Here is a 23,471-nt window from a genome sequence, read left to right as displayed (position 1 = left end):
CCTGACAGCCCAGGGCAACCTAACAGTCAACTCAGAGATGACTTGGTCTAGTAGGTGAGGGGCAACTCCCAGATTAGGAAGCTGATATCTCCCTTGCCTCTTGGTGGCTTCAGGAACATTTTTGTGTTAAATTCTATGAGTTGAACATGCCAACAAATTCTATCCAGAGAGCTTTATATTGTTAATGTGCTTGGTGAGTTAGTACACATTGAATCTAAGGCAAAACTGTCATTCTTATGTTTCACCCACATATATCCTTTGGAATGTTGCATACTATTTAAAAAATTTGATAGGCTGGAAAAATGGTATTCTTTGCGGCAAACAAGTAGATGCTGATTGCTGATGCCTGACACCATAAGCAAGAGAGTAATAGCTATCTAAGAGACAAGTTCTTTTTATTATCAATCCCATACTAACTAAATAGGTCTTCTTTACTTTTTAATGGAAATTCAACTTTGGATTTACTACCCCTGTTACCTTGGAGTTCAAAAAGGTAGAATCTAACAGGTGAGCTGAAATATGTAAACGATGAAAATGTAAAACAGATAGATTTGTGTTCAATGTGGCCTTTTAAAAGGCCTGACATCAAGAGCAGTGTTCTGCAACTATTGTCTCAAGCTAGGAGCATCAGGGTCAAGTGGGAATTTGTTAGAAATACCCCATCAGAAACATGGAGGGGTGGCTACGCAGTCTGTTTTTACAAGCCCTGTAGGTGATTCTAATGCACATTGAAGAGGAAAACACTGATCAAGACCAGGGATTAGCAAACTGCACTCTGAACCACATCTAGCCTGCTGCCTAGGAGCTAAGCATGGTTTCAGGACGAACATTTGCAATGACTTGATGATAGGGGACACTAACATTGAACCCCAACTAAGCAAAATACTATCTCAGTAGAAAGAAGTTCACCCTTCTCATTAGTAGATGTGTATTGCCAAAAAAATTACTCATTTATCGTTTTATTATGTTTTTAATTCCATCAGTGCAGAAACTGTAGAAATTTGTTATCTAAGTACACTCATGTAGCTTCAACTTTCACTCTTGTTCAAAGTTTAAAATATTTATTATCTGGTCCTTTACAGGAAAAGTTTGCCAACTTCTTACTTACAGGAAAAGGGAAACGTCTAAAAATTTTGCTATCTACAAAATTCCTCCAATTGTCACATCAATAAAGCATACTGGAATTGTCTCCATGATCCAGGGAAATGACAACATAGTCATGATGATGAATTGTTTTGAAAACCAACAGCTGCATATTATTTCTCAAATATTTTCTTTTTCTCTCTGAGTGATTTTTAAAAATTATGAAAGGTTGTTTCTAATTTTAACCATTAGCCAAAGCTTAATTAATATATTGCTTAAAGATGTGTGGGTATTAGACCTAAGACAGTGGGTTTCATATAGCTTGATTATCATAATTACAAGCATTCTATTTTCCCATTTACTTAATTGATTGTCATAGCTTTCTAGATGAATTCACGCTGCTGGAAGAAAATTGAGTACATTTCTGAGAGAAAAAAAAAAAAAAACAGAAATGGAGCTATTTTGAAGAACAATGTCCCAGAATATAATCCATGTGAGAATGAAAAATTGCCCTTGACAATATCTAATATCTCCTTACCTCTCTGCTGGTTAAAATAGGCATTTTTGAAAAATGAATGAAAAAGTATTATTGATTCAACTACATCTATAATAATACTGGCTGTACTATCTCTTCAGCCAGAGGTGCCTCGTACTCAAGAAAAATTTTCCATTTAGTTTTCCTTATAGAATCTATTAGTTTAGTACATTATGTCGACTATTTGTTATGCGTCTTGCAATGACCTCAGTCCTCACCTGGAGGGAGCATGGCATGAGAGGTGATTTATTCTCTCTCTAAGGTTCATTCCAGGGTGTTTACTCAGCAGTGGCTGCCTGACATGGCAAGTTGGGCAGAGTTACGTGTGGGGGATTCGTGATGAGGACTATTTTTCAGCAGAGACAAGGATGACCTCACCAAGAGTGAGGTGAGGGGGAAAAATCAGATACTTTCTCCCATTACAAAGCCTTAAATTTTCAGTGCCCTTTCCTCTGTTTTGTCATCATTGTTTAATGCTAACAGTAGCTCCATTAAGTAGATGCTGCTGTTAACTCAATTGACAGACCAGGAAAACTGAGGCAACAGAGAATTCTGTAACTTACAGGGTGAACTCAGTCCGACTGGCTCTAAAGACTAAAAGCATGTGGCCTCTAAAAGGTAAGAACATACCCCCACTCCACCACCATTCCATTCCTATGGAACTCAGTGTAATTATTTTCATTTGTTTGCAGATTGGAACTTCCCACCCCTTATCTTTCTTACTGAGTTATAACTTACAAACTTTAAAATTCACCCTTTTTAAGCGTACAGTTCTATGAGTTTTGACAAATGCATAAATTTGGGTAACAACCACCATAATCAAGATATGGAACAGTTCTATCCCCCTACCCCACCCCCAGATTCTCTCATGCCCCTTTGTACTCAGCCTCCCCTCTACCCCCTCCCACCACCACCACTTGCAGTCTCTGGTAGCCACTGGTCTCTTTTCAAACTTCTACTTTACATGATATTTGTATTTTATTCAGTAGTAATCATATATAACATTTAATTTTTAGAAAAAGGTTCTTTGGATAACCCATTATGACAACTTAGTACAAGGAAAGGGGAGAAAATGGAAAAAGACAAAAAAAAAATCTTAAGAAAATAGTTAACATAAAACTACAAGTAAAAATTTAGGAGTTTAAAAATAAAACACCATTGATTTAGTAATATCCAAATCTAATAAATATTAATAAGAAGGTACAAGTCAAAAACCTATAACCCCAGTTGACTGAGAGTCTAGCGTGCTCACTAGAACCTTAATAGCCTCTGTCCTTTGGAGCTCACACACACATTGCTGTTGAGTAGAAAGAACAGTCTATAAGTTCAATTATACTTTTTCCCTCTTGGAAGCAAAGGATCCTCTGGAGAGGCATCCATCACCTGCTAGCTCGTTAAAAAGGCAAGTGCTCTCTGCACTCGGGGATTTGTCTCCACACCTGTCTCACGCCACACGCAGAGGAGCTCTCCTCTGTTACCTGCCTGTGGGTCCTTTCTATTGGTTCCTTCAACATATGCCAGTTCACATTTCCTTTAGGAAAAGATAAATCCACAGCTACAAGCTTCTCTTCAAACTTTATTGACGAACATATCTGAGTTAACTTGGAAAGCATGTCATTTGTAACAATATGCTCCTCAGTCCTAGAGGCAATCCAAGCTATAAACATATGGCTGTGAGAGCTGGAAAGACAGCATGAGGGACACACATACTCTACAACAATGCTTCTCAGATTGTAGTGTGACTTGGAATTACCTGGAAGTCTTGTGAAAGTGCAGATTGGTAGTCCAGTACAACCCAAGGTTCTGATTTTCTTATAAGCCCTCAAACATTACTGATGCTGCTTACACATGGACTGCCCTTAGTAACAAGAATCTAGTATTCTAGGCTACATTCTAGACAGAGCTGCTAGCATGTGTTAAGTGCCTATCAGGGACCATACCAAAGGCTTTTGCATGCACCACTCTTTCAATCTTCAGAAATTGGTGGAAGGTATTAAACATTAAGGTGAAGTTTGAGTTTCTAGTACAGTCCTGGGTTAGAAACTCACTCTTTTTATGTCTTGTATATAAATTTCTCAAAGACCTTATGGGAAAAGGTTGAGGGCCTAAAGGAAGCAATAGACCCAAGAAACAAAAACAGTGAGAAGCAAAATAGCACACTATTATTTTGTTGAAACTGTGCCCAGTAGCCCAGCACTACAAGATCCTATCTTAAAGCCACGTTGGAATTAACAACTTAGGTCCAGGTCAAAGATGGCTTCATTTTCCCACCAATCATCGAACTCTTGCTGAGCCTAAGGATGAGAGTACTCTGTAGCACAGAGGGGAGCATGTGTGGCCAGACTTCAGGGCTCCTGGTACCAGAGCATGGAAATGACAGGAACAGAAGGGAAATAGCAGAGAGAAACACACACATATGCCATCTCTTGACCAACAGTGACCCCTCATAGGTATATATGTGGCCTAATCATTGTCAGAAAATTACCATTTCAATTAGTATTCTGACCTCTTGGAGAGGAACAATGACTAGGGTGGTAGAAAGGAAGCTTCTTGGTGTGAAATTAGAAACTAGGCGCTGCATCCCAAGTAAGGATTCCAGTATTATTGGTACAATTTGCAGTTGAAGAATACAGAGTCAAAAATTGATAACTGGAAAGAGAGTATTCACACCCCAGATCTTTTGACCTGATTCCAAATGCTTTATTTATTGTTACTAAATCATACTGCTCTCAATTCCATTCATAATATTGGAAACAAAGAAGTACAGGCATACCTAGGAGATTTGGGGGTTTTGTTGTTGTTTTCAAATGACAACCTGATCCTAAGATTTTTATGAAACTGCAAAGAACCCAGAATGGCCAAGATGATTTTGGAAAAGAAAATAAAAGGGAGGAAGGAAAAAGGAAGGAAGGAAGGAAGGAAGGAAGGAAGGAAGGAAGGAAGGAAGGAAGGAAGGAAGGAAAAAAGACCTGAAGGACTTACATCACCCAATTTCAAAACTTAATACAAAGTAAATCACAATAGTGTGTTATCAGTGTAAGGATGGACATATACATCAATGGACTTGAGTCAGGAGTAAAAAGTACATTTAAAATAAAGTATTTAAATGAATGAATGAAAAGGAGAAAAAGAAAGAAAGAAAGAAAGAAAGAAAGAAAGAAAGAAAGAAAGAAAGAAAGAAAGAAAGAAAGAAAGAAAAGAGAAAAAGAACTGTATATAGGACATTTATTCCCCAAATCCTGTTACTTAACCAGACAAGATCCCAACCACAGCAGCTACCACAGCTCAGCTGCGATGTGAGAGGAAAAGAAAAAGGAAAGGGAGAGAGAAGTTGAGAAAGAAGTACAGGTGGATCTGTGCCTCTTGCAAAGTGTGCCCTGGCCCGTTCACACCTACCATGGTGAAGAGGAAGAAGGCAGTCCAGGAAAAACCAACAGCAGATGCGACCAGGTCTACTTGGGCGCAGCAGAGCCCCGCGTAGCCAACTAGGTCAGCTGCACCAAGAGAAGAGACAGAGCCTCCTCTCATGGATGATCAAAAACCCGTCTTTAATACTCCAACCAGGAGAAGAAAGAAGAGACAGATGAAAGAGGCACACCCATGAAGTGATATTTCAATATGCAGTCGTGAGATAACAGAAAACATATGTATCGGTCTCTGCCCAATTTCTGGTACAGAACTCCTAAAACTCTGAAGTAATTTGAGCAGTAGGAGCATCTTTTATTATAATGAGGTGACCCTGGGTGGGCTCTTGGATGGATCCTGGATGTGGGGTGGGGGGAGGTCACCAGAAAGACCAAGCCACAACCAGAAGCTTGGAATTTTCAGCCCCAGCCCCCCTTCTCCGGGTAGGGAAAGGGGCTGGAAATGCCTCCATAACATTCCAAAGGTAAGGGGTATGGAGATCTTTCAGGGGGATGAACATATCCACACAGGGAGGGCAATGCACCCGATCTCCTTGGGGACAGAAGCTTCCCTGCTCAGGACCCTCCCAGACCTTACCCTATGCATCTCTTCACCTGGCTCTTCACCTGTATCCTTTATCATGTCCTTTAATAAGCTGAGAAACATATGTACGTGTTTCCCTGAGTTCTGTGAGTTTCTCTAGCAAATTAATCAAATCCAAACAGGGGGGAGGTCATGAGAACCTCTAATATATAGCCAAGTGGTCAGAGCACAGATGACAACCTGGACTTGGGGTTGGCATCTGATTGGGGGGGGGGGTGGCAGTCTCGTGGGACTGAACCCTTAACCTGGGGATCTGAGGCGATCTTCAGGTAGATAGTGCCAGCATTGAGTTAAACTGTGGGACACCAGCTGGTGTTGGAGAATTGCTCAGTGCAGGGGGAAACCCAACCAAGAACCCAAAAGCAGTGATTCTGCCTACTTTTGAAAGAGGCCATTATCAGTTGAGTACTCCTCTGCCTTGGAGGATATGGAGAGGGTGGAGACCAACTTTCTCCCAGGCATCTACAAATGTAAAGATAGTTTTTGAAGCTTTGGATGTGAATATGATTCTTAAAAGAATGTAAAGCCAGGAAAGGGGAGTGGAGGAAGAGAAGTGAAGGGAGACAGAGGTGAGGCCAGGACAAATCCTGAGGAAGCCCCGATCTTTAAGGAAAGGGTGGGCTTCTTTCCCTTCGCCGGCTTTGTTGGCTCTAGTTCGCAGAGTGTTTGAAGGTTAGTAGCAGGCTGGACGCAGGCTGGTCTCCCTAATTTCTGGTAGTGACCTCCCTCCCAGGGACTCAAGTTTGCCCAGGAAGCATGCGGAGGAGGTTTGGCAAACAGGTAAATCGCCTTAAGTGCTTGAGACTGAGGACACAATAGCCATGCGGCTACTACAGAACACTAGTCACACTTTCTGGGTTTGAAAGGAAGTGTTTTCCTTTTTGAAATCAGGTTTGACCATTAAAAACCTGGTGATAACATATAACTTTGAGAAAGTTACTAATTAAATCCTCTCCAGAATTGTGACACAGGTTCCCCAGGTTAGCAGGCTTTGTGAGGTGCTGGGGGAAGGGCAGCTGGAGAAGAGGAAGAAATGTGGGAACCTAAGGACTCCATGCTCTCAGGGAGAAGGAACCTACCAGGCTCACGGCATCTGAGCTAACCACTTTTTCCTAAGGATCAGGGAGAACAGACTTGGAATAGAAACATTGCTTTTCCATATAAATAGGTTATACTGTCCATTGGGAATCTTTTGCTTAAAATCCCAGGGCAAATTATTTTGAGGGTCGGAAGGCATGATGAACGAGTACTGGTGAGGCTACTGTGAAATAATTCTGTGAAATCCAAAATCACTCATCCCCTTTGCCAGACATGGTTAGAGTGCTTTACACACAACACAACCTCACCTAGTGCCCACCCAAGTCCTACAAAGAAAGGGCTGGTGTCCTTCCTATTTACAGAAAGCGAAGGCCCAGAAAAGCTATGTAGTGTGACCAAGGTCACAAAGCTAGCTAGAGATGGAGGTGGGATTAGAAGCCAGGCAGTCTGGTTTCAAGGGTCAAAACCTTAAGCCATTGTGCTAACCAAGCCTGAGGTTGGCTTAGGGGGCTTGTGTCAAACCTGATTTCATAGAAGCTGAGGACTGCGCAGACACCTGTCCACGTCCAGCAAACACTTGGCTGCGTACAGAGTTTGGGCACCTTGGAGCAGCTTGCCTGAGGGTGACAGACTGTGGAGAAGGAGATTGTGGGTGGGTAGAGGAAGGAAGACAGTGGTCCCAGCGGTGAAGAACAGGATGCAGCTCACACAGGGCACCGGGAAAGAAGACCTATGTCTTCCTTTCAAGATCCTTTTCCCTCTCGCTGAGCACACTTAAAGCGAAGAAAATGAATCCTGCCCATTGGAAAAGACCAGGCTGTAATGAAAAGCAACTTTAAAAGACCCTTCAGCACACAGCGTCTTGAACTACATCCCTGACAATGGTTTAGAAGTTTATTTTCAATTTGCGGTTACACTGAGCAGGCATTTGGGGAGGGCGGCAGGAATTCGGGCGGCTCCGCAGCTGCATCTGCCCAGCGTCCATCCACACAGAGGTGTTTGTCACAGAGGATCAGGTTCAGACTTCTCCAGACACTTCATCTGCAAAATGGCCAGCCAGGAGAGCTTTCAAAGTTTTTTCCTCGCCATTGTCCCCAAGTATGCAATTCTAAGAAAGCAGATTTCTTAGCAAAGACTCCTCCGCCCCCCGAAGAAAAAAACTTTACTTTGAACAGAGCGAAGAAAGCACAGGCGCAGGTCCTTGTTTGAATCCCAGCCTTGACACTTACTAATTGGCAACCTTGGGCAGGTTATATAAATCCTCTGCAATGGAAGTCCTTATTTATAACAGAGGGAGGCCTTCATTTATGAAAGGGGGGCAGGGCTGTGGGGAAATGAAAAGAGATGTGGCCATTATCTTCTTATGTTACATAAAAACAATATATTTTTTTTGGTTCACTGTTATGTTTGCAGCACTTAGCTAAGCAATGGCACATAATAGGTGCTTCATAAATAGGTGCTGAATAATGAGTGTGTGAATAACCCTCCCCATTGAAACTGACATTTAGGGACACATCGAAGCTAATTTCTTAATTATTTCTCCTACACGGGCATGGGGCGAGCTCCCTCTCAGCCTCTACTCCTTGTAAGGTCATTATTTCTCCTGACTACTTGCAAGTCTGTTGTCCAAGGAATTTCTTCAAATCCTTTCCTTGGTTTCGGTATTTTGTTTCCTGCATCCTATATTCTGCTTCACTGGTTTATTCCCTTGTTTTGTCATAAACCATTTTCACTGAGCGTCCTCAAAATTGAAGCTACGTGTTTTTAATACTTTCACATTTAACATGTCTTTATTCTAGCCTGCTATTGATAATTAATTAGATTGGCATAAAATTCTAGGCTGAAAAAATTTTCATTCGGAATTTTAAAGGCAAGTCTCCAATGTTTTCTATAATCTGATATTGCTTATTAAAGAAAAGTTGGGAAATGTGGGTAAGCATATGAAAGAAGATTAAAAGCTTCAGTAATCATACCCAGACACACACACACCCCTGTTAACATGGTGATGTATACCTTTCCACTTTCCAGGACACACACACACACACACACACACACACACACACACGGCCATATTTTATATACAGTTTTACATCATGACTTTGTTTAATTTTATATCATGCTATCCTCATATCACATGTAACTAATCTCCTTCTAAGGCCTCTTTCAGCTCTAAGAATCAACGATGCTATGACTTGTTAAGCAGAGTTTATGACATATGGATGTTTTCAGTAAGAATCGCAGGCAGTTTAGGAGTGGGTTTCATTGAAACAAGCATGAAATAGAACTGTGGCAAAGGAAGAGAAGGTTACCTCCCTGCCAGGTGCTTTTCATTTAGGGACACAGAGGGCTCAGTGAGTGTAAGGGAATCAAAGACATATTACAGATGAGGCTCAATAAATTATGTGAGTGTAACTCACCGTGAGGAAAAGATTTGAGGATGGAGAAAGGGCCCAGCAGGGTCTCCTGGAAAGAACATCGTGTGCAGCCTTTAGGATGAAAGGGGGCTACATAGAAGCAAAGTGGTCAGGGTCCTACCATTGAAGATGACAAGTGGTAACAGAACACACTTGCCCAACTGAACACAGAAGGCCTTGGAGCTGGAAGAGCACATGGCCTGGGTGGGCTTGGAAAAGTGAAGAAGGGGAAGTAAAGGCGATAGAGCAAGCAGCTAGGGATGGAGCACGGTGTGCAGAGTGATGATCCCAGCTGAAGACGAGGACAAGAAGCATTTTGCAGCACAGATATCTTTGTGGTGCTGACCCCTGGGTAGTGGTGGTGGTAAAGGCTCACCTTCTCATCTTTCCTATTGCAATAACAAGTAAGGTTACGATGAGTCACAAAGTTGAGGCAGCATTGAAAATAAGAAATAAACATTAATAATTTGACACTCTGAAAGGAATATTCACTAAACAAAGCCCAGGTGATGTCCGTGGCAGAAATAACAGTAGCAAATAACAGAACGCCAGGTCCCTGTAGGAGAGAGAGGTGCAGGTGAGGAGAGGGAGGGAGAGAGGGACTCTTGCACACACACACGCAGACATTTCTAGAAACTTCATCCCATCAATCCCTCTTTTTCCACATACTGAGAGATGCCCTATTGTGCAATGGGGCAACGCTAAAGGCAGGCAGGTGGTGGGTGACACAGTCACACATGGAACAGCCCTCAGGACAGAATATAAACAGGAAGCTTCAAGGATTCACACTCTCTGGGGACTATGTTTTTCATGCTTCTGTGAGAAATTCCAGAGAAAATGCTCAGAAAACATCTAATAGGAGAGGACAGATTTCTTCCCAGTGAACCAGAAGAGCAGGAAGCAGGAGGCGGTCTTTTCTCAGCTCAGGAGAGCTGCGTCAGATCATGTTGTCAGAATCAGCACTGGAGAGTCCCCGGAGTGAAGATCCGCGAGGGAGAAGTCACCAGTGCCCACGTGGAAGGTAAGGGAGCCATGAGCACCTAATGTGCTGCGTGGATAGAGCGACCTTCTGTAGAATGCAAAACCCAGGGGAAGTGAAGGGTGCCATGGATCTGAAAGGGGCAGAGGGTGTCTGTAATAGAAAACAGAAGAACAAATTAGTCAGCACTTACTTTGTGTCTTCCTGTGTTTCTAAGTCAAGAGATGAAAGAGAAAATAAGCTCAAAGAATTATTTGATATCATCGCGTTTTTATAAAGGTCAAATTAAAAAAAAAAACACGGGGACACTGAAGGTGCAATAGTGTATTAAAATCTACATTGAAAGTAGCAAAGAGCAGAGATGATATTAGGAAAATGGGGATTAATAGTTTGAATGACAGAATGTGAGGGGAAAAATAATCTAATGAAATCTACAGACAAGAAATTCTATATGGTGTGAGGCCAGAGGCTACGTCCCAGCACATGGAGGGAAGTGCACCTGAAGAGCAGCTGGGCAGACACGAGACAAGTGTGAGAGCAGAGAATCAAGGTGGTTAAGAATGTGGGCGCTAAGTCAGCAGACTTCTCTTTTCAAAGCTTTGGGTTTATCATCTATAAAATAGGGCTACCAATCATTTCTACTTGATGTTATTGTTTTCAGAATTAAAGCACTCTGCCTGACACCAAGGAAGAACTCCAAAATAACTACATTTGTAGGAGGGAAAAATCCCTACCTAGACATGTACTAATTTGTTTGATTGTTTCTTTTTATTTTAATTTTTAATATACTTTTTATTGTTGATAGTATTATACATATTGCAAGAGTGATTCATGTTCCTTTGTATTTATTTTCTGATTGGGTATTGACAGATTTTTTTTTTATTTCAAGGATGAAAGGAGAAGGGAACTTACACAATTAGGAAAATAGAAAAATGTGTTACTTTCAAAGGAAGAAAATCACTCTAATTTCAGTTTTTTTTTTCTATATTAAAGAAGAGAGGATGCTATATATGCCAGTACTCTTGGGGGTTTGTTTATTTTTCAACTTTATCCAAATTTAATTCAGAAAGTGAATAAACAATTACGTTTTTAGATAGATTAGTTGGAGTTCGGTTATTTTGTTCCGTCATCTCCTCAGCCCACTCCATGGTCACTGTATTTTATTAGTGTTGCAACAAATGACCACAATTCAGTGGGTTAGAACAATACAAACTTGCCATCTTACTGTTTTCTAGGTCAGAGGGCCTATGCCGGCCTCCTTGGGCTAAAGTCAAGGTGTTGGCAAGTCTGCATTCCTTCTGGAGGTCCTGGAGAAGAATCTGTTTTCTGGCCTTTTCCAGCTTCCAGAGGCCCCACATTCCTTGGATTATGGCCTCCTTCCTCCGCTTTCAAAGCCAACAGCAGCAGGTACAGTCTTCCTGACATCACTTTACTCTGACTTCCCTCCTGCCTCTCTTTTCCCCTTCAGGGCCCTGTGATGATACTTGAGCCGACCAGATAATCCAGAATAACCTCCCTATTTAAAGGCAATGGATTAGTAACTTTAATCCCATCTGCCATGTAAAGTAACATGTTCATGGGTCCCAGCTATTCGGATAAGGACATCTTTGGGGGCCATTATTGTGCCTACCACAGTCACTAACGAGGTTTTGTAAGTAAAAGGAAACATTTGGGACTCTGGGAATGGGGCCTTCAAGAAGCATTCCCTTCCTATCGGGCACACAACCTGTTACTGAAAAATGGGAGATTGATTGGGGAAAGGAGGGCATAAACACCAACCCCATCCCCTCACTGTTTGGGTTTATTAATTTTGTTTTTAAATAATTAGTACTATGTTCTCGTGGTTGAAAATAAAATATAAGAACAGTATTCCAGTGAACAATCCCCCTCCCATGCTGATTCACACATCTGCATGTTCCAAACTTCTGCCCACTTACAACTTATAAATGATATTAATATACTCTTGTGTATGCTATACTGTTTGTGCCTATTCAAGTAATTACAAATACATATATATTTTAACTCTTTTTTTTACTTTGAAGTTTTCATATGCTGTACCATGATTTTTTATTGTGATAAAAATTGCTTGACACACATTTATGATCTTAACCATATCTAAGTGTACAGTTCAGTAGTGTTACATATATTCACAATATTGAGTAACCAATCTCCAGAATGTTTTCATCTTGCAAAACTGAAACTTGACGCCCATTGAACAACAACACCCCATGGTAACTATCTTTTTACTTTCTGTTACTATGAATCTGACTACTTTAGATGCCTCATATATGTAGAATCATATAGTATGAGTCTTTTGGGGACTCACTTATTTAATTTAGCATAATGTCCTCAAGATTCATGTTGTAGCCTATGTCAAATTTTCCTTCTTTTAAAAGCTGAGTAATTCCTGTGTGTGTGTGTGTGTGTGTGTGTATCTCACATTTTATTTTTCCATTCATCCATGGATTTATACTTGAGTTGCTTTCACTGCTTAGCTATTGTGAATAGTGCTGTTATGAACATGGATGTGCAAGGTACCATTTTTTATCTCATCAGTTATCACTTGGAGATATTTTGATATTATGTAGAGAGAGATTGTTTCTTTCTTTTAAAAAATAGTATCATAGTATCTTTGTTGTATTGATGAACCACTATATAGCTAACCACTATATAGTTGGTGAACATATGTACTCTTTCCACTTAGTAGATTTGTCAAAGTGAAAAATTTGTATTACCAAAAGTCTATTCATATTTAAGTTGTCTTTCTTAGGAGCAGTCAGCCTTTGAAAGTGTTTAAATAAATGAGTAAATAAAATAATTGTTATAATATAGTTATAACTAAATACATATTTTAAAAATAGAAATTTAAAAAAGACACACATACTAAATTAATAATGAAATAAAATAACCTGAATGAAAGAATTCAGATATTATAACAAACATTAGAATGTATTTTTAAAAAGATGAAGGGAAATAAAAATTCACTAAATTCCATAGCCTATATAGATGAGAATAAAGGTCTTTATGTTTTTTGTGTTTTGGGCAATTAAAGAAATATTAACTAAAATATGTTCAACATAAAGACTACCAGTAATAGATGTTCATCAGCATGGGATTAGTTAGCTATATAGTGGTTCATCAATACAACAAAAATACTAAGAATTCAAAATGACATGAACATATCACAAGTTATTCAAGGATAATGACGTATCTCCATTTGAAATCCCGAGGAGGGGTAGAAAGGCAAGAACATTGAGGAAAATATGAGAGAAGCTGAAAACAATAAGGCCGACTATAAAAATTCAAATACAGGAGAAGGGAATTACACTGCACCCTCAATAAGGCTGACAGTTAGAACTCAAGGAGTCAAACGGAAAGAAAGGGGGCAAAGGAAATCTTAACCAAATAAAAAAAACTCATCTAAACTGGGAAAATAATACAAACAGGGTAAGGAAGCTGAATACTGCCAATGCTATCAGACCTTGAGAAAAGAAAGTGGCAAGTGTCATATTTGAGAAGTGAGACAAAAATTTACAGGATACAAGGGAACTAGGGACTGGTGTTGGCACCTCCTCCAAAAGCATATTTAAAACGAGGAACTGAGGGGGCTTATTTCTTTGTGAAGTTTGGATTATCAGTCAGCTCCTGGAAGAGCCATGAAATCTGCATTGGAAGGAGAAAGCGTAGATATGAATTGGACGGGCGCAAGATCAAATTTGTGAAACGCCTGTACTCCCAAAAGAAATGTGAGAAGAAAGCGATGTAAGGCTCTGCTTCACTTTCTGCATACAAGAAGATGGCATAAGGATTCCAGGGCCTTGAGAAAAATCTGATGGGAACAAAGGTAAGTTACAAAGTCAAATATTTCAAATCAGTGTGTAAGGCACACTTTTAGGAAAAGGTACATTTTAAGGTATCCACTATAAGGGTTTAGAATAAAAGCTCTTAAAAAGAAGTTGGCTAGTAGCATAGATGCAATTAATTTGCAAGGTAACAGAGAAGTCGTAAATGTAAAGTTAATGGCATGTTTTTGTTTTGATGATGCTATGAAAATAATCAAAATTAATTTATTAGAAGCTGGGAATTCAATCAAAACGCAGATGGAAGAGAAGCAAATTCCTTGTGATCATAATATTTCATAACTAAATGGGACCTTCAAGAACATTCTATACTATTACAATAGCAGGAAATGAAGACAGAAGACAATCTGTGGGGAATAATGAAGGGGCAGAAAACAAAGCAGGCTTGAAAAGAACCGGCAGTGTTCGGCAATGTCTAAACATCCCATTTTCTCAAAGGAAACAGTGAAAAGCAAATGCTTAGAGATCTGAATTAGATATTCTTGGTTATGAATAAATTTAATGTGTATAAATAGAAAAACAGATGAAGTTCAAGAACAAATAGAACATTTTTTTTATCCTCACCTGAGGATATGTGATTTTTGTTTGGTTGGTTTGGTTTTATTGATTTTAGAGAAAGAAAATAAAACATCAATAAGAGAGACACATTGATCAGTTGCCTCCCGTATGTATGTGCCCTGACCAGGAATCGAACCTGCAACCTTTTGGTGTAGAGAGCCACCCAGCCAGGGTGAAGAGAAGGACATTTTTAAAATAGGAGGTTTACTTGTTTACAGATTGTGACAAAAAGATAAAAGGAAAACAGAAGGCAAACAAAAACAAACGCTTTTACATTTAAACATCTTAGAATAAGAAGAAAGAGCTATGAGCCCAGGAATGAAAAATAAATGCTCTCAGATGCGCAGATGGAGAATCCATAGAAGAGGTGGGAGGTCACCCGCCGCAGGTGAGAGTTGGGAGTGAGCCTGGAGATGTGAGGGGCAGCTGTGGTGCGGACGGTGGATGTGACAAGGAATGAAAGGGCTGATGAGCCTGGCCAGAAGCACAGGTGAACTGAGCCTGGAATTTAATGAGCTCATCTTGCTGTTTGCTACCTTTCTCTTTCCCTAGCAATGCTCAGAGGCCCAGAAACTGGAGTAGAGAGAAATTGGGATGAGTTGCCAATACGCCACTGGGATCTCCTCCAGAACAGGAGGATTTCAAAATAACGTTTGCTTGGGCTCCCTGAGGCAGCCCACTTCATTAGGACTGATGGGCCAGATTGCCAGGGCTGACAGTTCCTTCTCTCCTGGCTCCATACCCGGCAGTTTGGGAAACAACCAGCTTCGGAAGTCATCAGAATAGGCACCTGGCTCCTTGTAATGATGACTGGGAACTAGTCCAGCCTGAAATCTCTCCCGTCCGAGATTCATTATTTAGATCTAGGAGACTGCTCTGCCTACCTTCACACATGCTCTTCCTATGACTAGGAAGCTCCCTCTCCTCCCTAATCCATCCAACCAAGCCCTCCTTATCCTCCCCAGATTTGCTTAATGTCATTCCTCAAGGAGGCCCTACCTGAATACTGTTAACAGCGCTGTGACAGCTGTAATTACACATCTGTGACCAAAGTGGAAAAAAGTTGCCCATTTATCAAGACAAGAATCACACATATGTGATCACTAATGAATCTTCAATAGGGAGCAAAGCCCTCTGTAATAAATGTTGGCTGAATGAATGAAACTATAGATATGCCATCGAGGAGCCATACATTAAAGCAGTGGTTCTCCTTCTACAGCAGTTCTCCTTCTCCGTCTGCATCACCTGAGAATGTGTTAGCATGTCATGTCTCAGACCCCACCTGAGATCCACTGAATGGGGGTTGAGCTTAGTAATCATGCCTGAAAAAAAACCTCTGTATGTGCTAAAGTTTAAGAACCACACCCTTAAAGTTAAGTCTTAGTCAGTTTCTACTTTAGGAGAGGAAACACAAACTCAAAGGCCTTCAGGAATAAAGAAAGCTGCATAGCCCTAGCTGGTTTGGCTCAGTGGATAGAGTGTCAGCCTGCGGACTGAAGGGTCCCGGGTTCGATTCCAGTCAAAGGCATATGCCTGGATTGCGGCTCAATTGTGCAGGAGGCAGCCAATCAATGATTCCCTCTCATCATTGATGTTTCTCTCTCCCTCTCCCTTCCTCTCTGAAATCAATAAAAATATATTTTTAAAAAAGAAGAAGAAAGCTACATAAATGAGTGGCATAAAGGGAACAAGGCATAAAAGAACAATGAATGTTGGGGACCATAGCAAAATAGAGCAAGGACATATGCCCAGCCGAAAGAGTGGGCTGCCAGCAACATCACCAGGATGGCAGAGCAGGAGACCCCACCCCAGGTCCCCCCCACAAAGAACAGCAATTAGCTCTCCATCCATGAAAACAGCTCTGCGGGAGTTCCAAGTTTCTTAAGAAGCTTCAACAACACAGAGAATAACCTGAGAATAACCACACCACGAGGTGGGAGGAGCCTGCATCAGTCCATCCCCCAGGCGGGCACAGCTCAGCGCCAACAGGGAACGCCTCCCACCAGGACAAGGGAAGCAGGGTGGACAGCAGCTCTCCAGCACTTTGGGGCGCTACAAAAAGGACCCGCGCTGGTTTCACCCCACCCCGTCCAGCTTAGCTAAGACATCTAGAGATGCTCCTGAACAAAGAAGGAAGGAGGTGCCAGGATCAGCCGCCGGTGGGAGCGACCTCAGTTCCCAGCGGCCTGCTCTGCGGAGGACGCTAGCAGTCTTCTTCACCCCGAGCCTTTCACAGCCCGGGGTGCTCTGTGGGCCCCTGCAGCTTTCATCCCTGGGGATCCCATCATAGACCTCAGCAGGCAGCTCGGGGCCTGAGGAAACAGCAGCCAGCACAGCTGCAGACCACCTGCAGCCTCCACTACTAAAGGACCCACGCGCGATCTTTGTCTTAACAGATTCCCGCTGCCTTGGTCCCTCCCTGCCCCCACCCCGACCGGACTCACCCAGCCAGTGCTGCTGTGGACAGCCTCGTCCTGGGCCCAGCACAGCCGCCGGACCTCAGGATCCCAGCACTTGGAGCTCCTCCGTGCACAGTTCCAGTCCAGGGCCACACACCCGCCCAGAGCAGGTCCCGACTCTTATCACTGACGTGAAAATTGGACCTGATCTTACTCCACACACAAAAATCAACTCAAAATGGGTTCAACACTGAAACATACCCCGGAAATCATAATACTGTTAGAAGAAAAATGTAGGGGGGAAGCACTTTGATATTGGACTTGGCAATGATTTTTTTTTAATTGACACCAAAAGCATAGGCAACAAAACCAAAAATAAAAAAGTGGGACTTCATCAAAGGACTACGTTTCTGCACAGCAAAGGAAACAGTCAGCAAAACGAGAAAGAAACCTGAAATGAGAGAAAGGATTTGCAAATCAGATATCTCATAAGGGCTTAATATCCAAAATATATAAGCAATTTATAGACTCTATAGCACAAAAACAAATAACCAGATTTAAAAATAGGCAAGGGATTCGAATAAACACATTTCCAAAGAAGCCTTGCAAATGGTTAACAGGCTTACAAAACGTTGATCACTAAGCATCAAGGAAATGCAAACCAAAACCACAAAGAGGTATCACCATACACCTGTTAGGATGCCTATTATCAAAAAGTAAAAAAACAAACAAAACAACAACAACAACAACAACAACAACAAGTGTTGGAGAGAACGTGGAGAAAAGGGAACCCTTGTGCACTGTTGGTAGAAATGTAAACTGGTGCAGCCATTATGGAAAATATTATTAAACATTGAAATACTATATGATCCAGCAATCTCACATCTGTGTATACATCTGAAGGAAATGAAATTCCTATCTTAAAGAGCTATCTGCATTCCCATGTTCGTTGAAACATTATTCTCAGTAACCAAGGTATGGAAACAACCTGTGTCCCTCAACAGACGACTAGATAGAGAAAATATGCATTGGAATATAATTCAACCTTTAAGGTAAAGAAATCCTGCCATTTGCAACAACATGGATGAACCAGAAGGACAGGTTCTAAATGAAATAACAAGTCAGACACAGAAAAATAAATATCTCACAATCTCATTTATATGTAGAATCTAAAGTTAAAAAAAGCTGAACTCATACTAACAAAATAGAATGGGGGGGGGGAAGATATTGATCAAAGGGTACAAACTTTCAGTTATAAGACTAATAAATTCTGGAGACCTAATGTATAACAGAGTATCTATGATTAATAATAATAACAATAACTTGAAATTTGCTAAGAGAGTAGATCTCAAGTATTCTCACCATACACAAAAATAAGTAACTGTGGGAGATGATAGATATGTTAATAAAATTCATGATAGCAATCATTTTAGGATATATACATGTAATCCAGACATCACACTGTATACTTTAAATATATACAATTTTAATTGTCAAATATAAATAAATAAATAAAAATAAAACATTCAAAAAGGAGAGGTGAGCTGCTAGTCTATGGCACTCTAAGTTCTGTAGGCCAGATATTTTAAGTTCCAAGAGATTCTGCTACTTGAGTTTTGATGTGACATTTCCAACTGTTGACAGTGTACAAGCCTCACAATATATCTGCCAAGCACATGCAGCCTGTGGAAAGTGTTTGCTTTAAGCGTCTTTCAAGGCAACGCAGATGCTTGGGAGTTTATTGCTGGGGACCCAAGCAAGAAACAAATTAGGAGGAGAGACAATAACACTCTGTGCCTACTTGGTATTTTTTTCTAGACTTGGCCCTGGTTGTGACAAAAAGGCGAAAGTATTTGGTTTTATCAGCTAGGTCAGATTTATCTCAGTCTATCAGTAGATTTGATATAAAATATAATCAATACACTGCTTGCTTAAAGAACTCCCTGGGAAATTGGATATAGAAATTTAACAGGAGGGAGGAGTATAATAAATCCACTTACGACAAAATTATAGGTTTTTACTCTATTATCTCCTCATCAAATTATATCGAGAGAAGTAGAAATTAATGGTTTGAAGGATTGCATTTTGTTTTGTCTCGCTTTGTTTTTAGATGGTTCTTTTCCTTTAGTGGTTATGTAATTGCCCAAACCTAGATATGGAACTAGCCACACCTTTAAAAACAAAGCCAGAGCAAAAATCGAAACAGAAGAATACACTGCAAGTGTTTTCATGACACCCCTCCAAACTTAGAATACAACCAAAGCACCAACAAACTACACGTCAGCCTCGGAAGCTGACAGACGAAGACTTCAGAGAAGTCCTGCCTAAGATACAAAGCACACATCTTGACAGTCCTTCATGGAGATTGCTTCAAAGAAACGGTGCTGATTTCTCAAGAGGCTTTATAATGATAGCTTGTGTCTCCACATCAACTGGTAAAAGGACAACAAAAACTCAAAGGAATTCTTGTAAAATCCACACATAAAAACACTAATGAGACAGTTAAATTACCCATTGAAGGAGCTGAAAAGCAAAATTGACAGGTTTTTAGTCAAAGGCATGTTCATGTCTCCCAAGTAAACAAAGGCTCGTGAGCAAATAAGAGGAGGAAAAAGAACATCCTGCTCTTCTGGGGACTCTTCTGTGAGGGACCTGGGGGGAGAGGAGCTTGAGGCCTGTGGGCACACGAGGCTACCTGGGCAGGGCCTGAAGGGAAAGGGGGCGTGGAGAGGGACGAACCTGCTCCACCCCGTTCCAGGCAGTCAGAGGAAGCTTCTGGAGAGAATGAGGACAGAGCTTGAGTTTCCTTCAGGTGCCCAAGTGTTGAGGACTCTACAACAGGAAAGCCATTTACTTTCTAGATTTCTGCAGGATGCTGGGGCAGAGGGCAGGTAATAAAGAGGCATATTGTAAACAGCTGCCAGGGTTTTATATCAAATAATTTAAAATTGAGATTTTTTTTTTCTTATTTCAATTTTAGAAAAAACCCCACATTTCAGAGATTATAAAAATAAGATACGTAAATATTAAAACTTCAGAAAATATAGAAATGCACAAAGGAGAAAATTAAAACCAACTTTAATACCACTACTAAGGTGTAATGACTGTTAATATTTTACACATGTCTTCCAGTCTTTATATAGCTACATTATAAAGGTATCTAGGTGTAAATATATGGAAAAGATATCAATGTTGGGCTCAAATTACATAATCTTTTTGTTACATGGCTTTATCAGAATATATTTTATATGGCATATGAAATTTTAAACATTTGAAGTTATTAGTATTGTTATTCAATCTGAATTTAATGTTTATATCTTATCACATATTTGAGTATAGAATAATTTATTAAATAAACTCCCTATTTTGATGAGTGTTTGTATAGTCATGTGCTGCATAATGACATTTCAGTCAACTAGGAAACAAATATATGACAGTCCCATAAGATTACAACAGAGCTGAATTTTCTGAAAGAAATGGAAGGAGCTTTATAATGATAGCTTGTGTCATTATAAAGTTGGAGCATCATCCCATACACCAAAAAAATTGAGGGTTTGATCCCTGGTCCAGGCTGTGTATGGGAGACAATTGATGAATGTTTCTCTCTCACATCAATGTTTCTCTCTCTCCCTTCCTCTCATTCTAAAATCAATAAAAACATATCCTCAGATGAAGATTTAAAAAAGAAAGAAAGAAATGAAAGGATATGTGTGATTCAGGAGGAACTTTTTTTTTCTCTAATGGGAGTGATATCTCTGTGTCTTGCTAACAGATTCCCCCTCATTTACAGCATGTGAATTTTTGAGGGCACAGATTACATCCCAGTCCATCAGCCACTGACCTGTTTCAGCACAGAGGAGCCTGTCCTCAGCACTATATAGCCAGAGGGCACCCTGGGCTCCCAGATCCAGCCGATGGTCTCAGAGCACATTGCTGTAAGTTCTTTGTTGAGAACCTGAGATCTTGTACAAGGGCACCGATCCATAGGAGCCACCTTACGTAGTAAGTGCCACTGCCATTTTCATAAAAGCTTTCTGTGGTTTGGAGCCAGCCTGTCCCTGTACTTTTAAAACATTTTCAGGTTGTCATGATGTAAATCACAGATAACTTTTATTTCTTCCATCAGTTCAAAGCCAGAGAGAGCCCTTTGTGCCAGTGGAACCAAAACCAAATTTCCAAAGTCAAAATATTGAGTCCTCAGTTCTATACCCTCATCATGTTAAACACCCTCTTTTTCTCCATGAATACCACAAATTTCCTTAATCTAACCACAGTTCCAATACGCAATCGCCAAAAATGCATTGCCATGACAACCACTTATGCTCCTTTCTCTCTCCATCTTGATTCCTCATTCCTCCTGAGCCTGAGGCCACCTCTCAGTCCCTGTTATCCTGATCTGTCTTACCCAGTCACTTTATCCTCAATATTTCCAGTCAACCCAGCTCACATTCCTGCTCTGAAGCATTATTGACAGCGTCGATGATCTATTTATGATCCTGTTGGATGGAAGCAGGGGGAGGCTTGTGAAAGACATCAGAGTCCACAGTGATGTACAGCAATGTCTTAAGCCTTCACACTAACTCACCACTCACCAACTTGCGCAGAGCAACTTTTACTCCTGCAAGTACCATTCCTGGTAAGTGCCTAATACAGGTGTGCCATTCTTTATCTTTTATACCATATTTTTACTGTATCTTTTCTATGTGTAGCTACACAAATACTTGCCATTGTGATACAATTAGTAACACGTACAGGTTTGTAACCTAGGAACCATAGGCTATATCACCTAGACTAGGAGTGGAGTAGGCTGTATCATCTCGGTGTGTGTAAGTACACTCTATGATGCTCCCACAATGATGAGATCAAACCACCTACTGATGCGTTTCTCTGGACGTATTCCCATCATTAAGCAATGCATGACTGTAAATACCTCTCTTATCTTATTGGCTAAGTCATTTAAATTGTAATTTCTAAACCAAAATCCATGCTGAAGATTCAAGAAATAGTTCTCTTGAAGTGAAAATGAAAGAATTGCTTAGGATACAGTGGGGTGCAAGCAAAAAGAAAGCAGATGTCACAGTTGTAATATCAGAAAAGTTATAATCCAGGACCAAAAGCATTAGTCGAGACACAGATGGCTACTTGATAATATTAAAGGTGCCTAATAAAGTGGTAATAAGTATGACTATGAAGCAAGTAACTTGGCAACAACATTCATAAATCATAAACTTCAGGAATTAAAGGAGAATAAACAGAAATGCATTAAAAAGAGAACTTTAATTCCTTTCTCTCAGGCAATAACTGAGCAACTGGTTAAAACAATAAATATGAATATCAAACACTATACTGGAAACAGAAACCATTTATACTCTTCAAGAATATATAGAATGGCCATAAAACTGATGAAGTTGAGGACACAAACTCTTTATGTTCCAAAGACAGGGTAGTATAATCACTGACCCGAATGTATTAAAACTTTATGAAATTAATAACAAACAAGAAAACTCATGGAAATTTAAACACATTATTTTAACCAACTATAGGGAAAAGGAAAACTCCAAAACAAATTTTAGAATATTTCAAAAAATAACAACAATAAAAATGTTACATGTCAGAATCTGTGATTGGGTGGAGCAGCAATCCCCCAAAAACACAGAGATGAAATGCTTGTGGTGGATTTCTTGCATATCTTCAAAGAACAAACAATTCTGTAGTATAGGAAAAAGAACAAATAAATCAATTTTTTATTTTATGAAGCAAGAATTAATATCAACTTTCAACAAAAATTTCCAAAAACATTATACAAGTCAATCTCTCTTATGATTATCAATGCATAATACTTATAAATAAAATAATAGGAGACTTAAGTATCACATTACATACTAACCAAGTAAGATTTTTTTTTCCAGTAATGAAAGACATTTCAGTATTAGGAAAGCTATTTGTGTAATTCATCTGAAAAACAGTAGACCTAAAATCATTTACACTAGGATAAATTTAAAAAGCACTGAACATATAAATTTTTTTTTAATGAAGCTATAAATTCACTACAATAAACTGTAGGACTTTTAGAAGAAACAATTTTAGAGTGGGAAGGCCTTTCAAAATTCAGAAATTAAAAAAATACTAATAAATTTGAGCACATAAAAATCAGAAATGTCTATATGGAAAATGAAGTATCATAAAAAAGTCAAAAGATAAACTTGCAAAACCAGGCAGAAGAAGTAGCTTTCCTAATAAATAAAAAACTCACAAATCCATTACTTGAAAGATATAACAAGGATATCAAAGAATTCACAGAAAAAAATCCAAATTAAACATATGAAAAGAGGTTCAGTGTCATTCATCATGAGATCATGGACTCTGGAACCAAACTTCTAATCCTGGTTCTAGTTGTGTGGCCATGTGCAAGCTATTTAACTGCGTCAGTCTTTATATATCTGTAGTGGATGCTGTGGTGTGCCACAGAGCCCTCTTCAGCTACTCATTTCCCAGCTGCTGGGAGTGTCTGGTTCTCAGTTGGGTCCCTCTCTGGGAATTGCCCTCAGCTGAGCAGGGCAGCCTGGCTTAATGGGGTCGATGGGGAGAGGGAGTTTT

The sequence above is a fragment of the Myotis daubentonii genome, chromosome 7, assembly GCF_963259705.1.
Source record: "Myotis daubentonii chromosome 7, mMyoDau2.1, whole genome shotgun sequence".
In the NCBI taxonomy this organism is placed as follows: domain Eukaryota; kingdom Metazoa; phylum Chordata; class Mammalia; order Chiroptera; family Vespertilionidae; genus Myotis; species Myotis daubentonii.
This window is presented reverse-complemented; position numbering follows the sequence as displayed.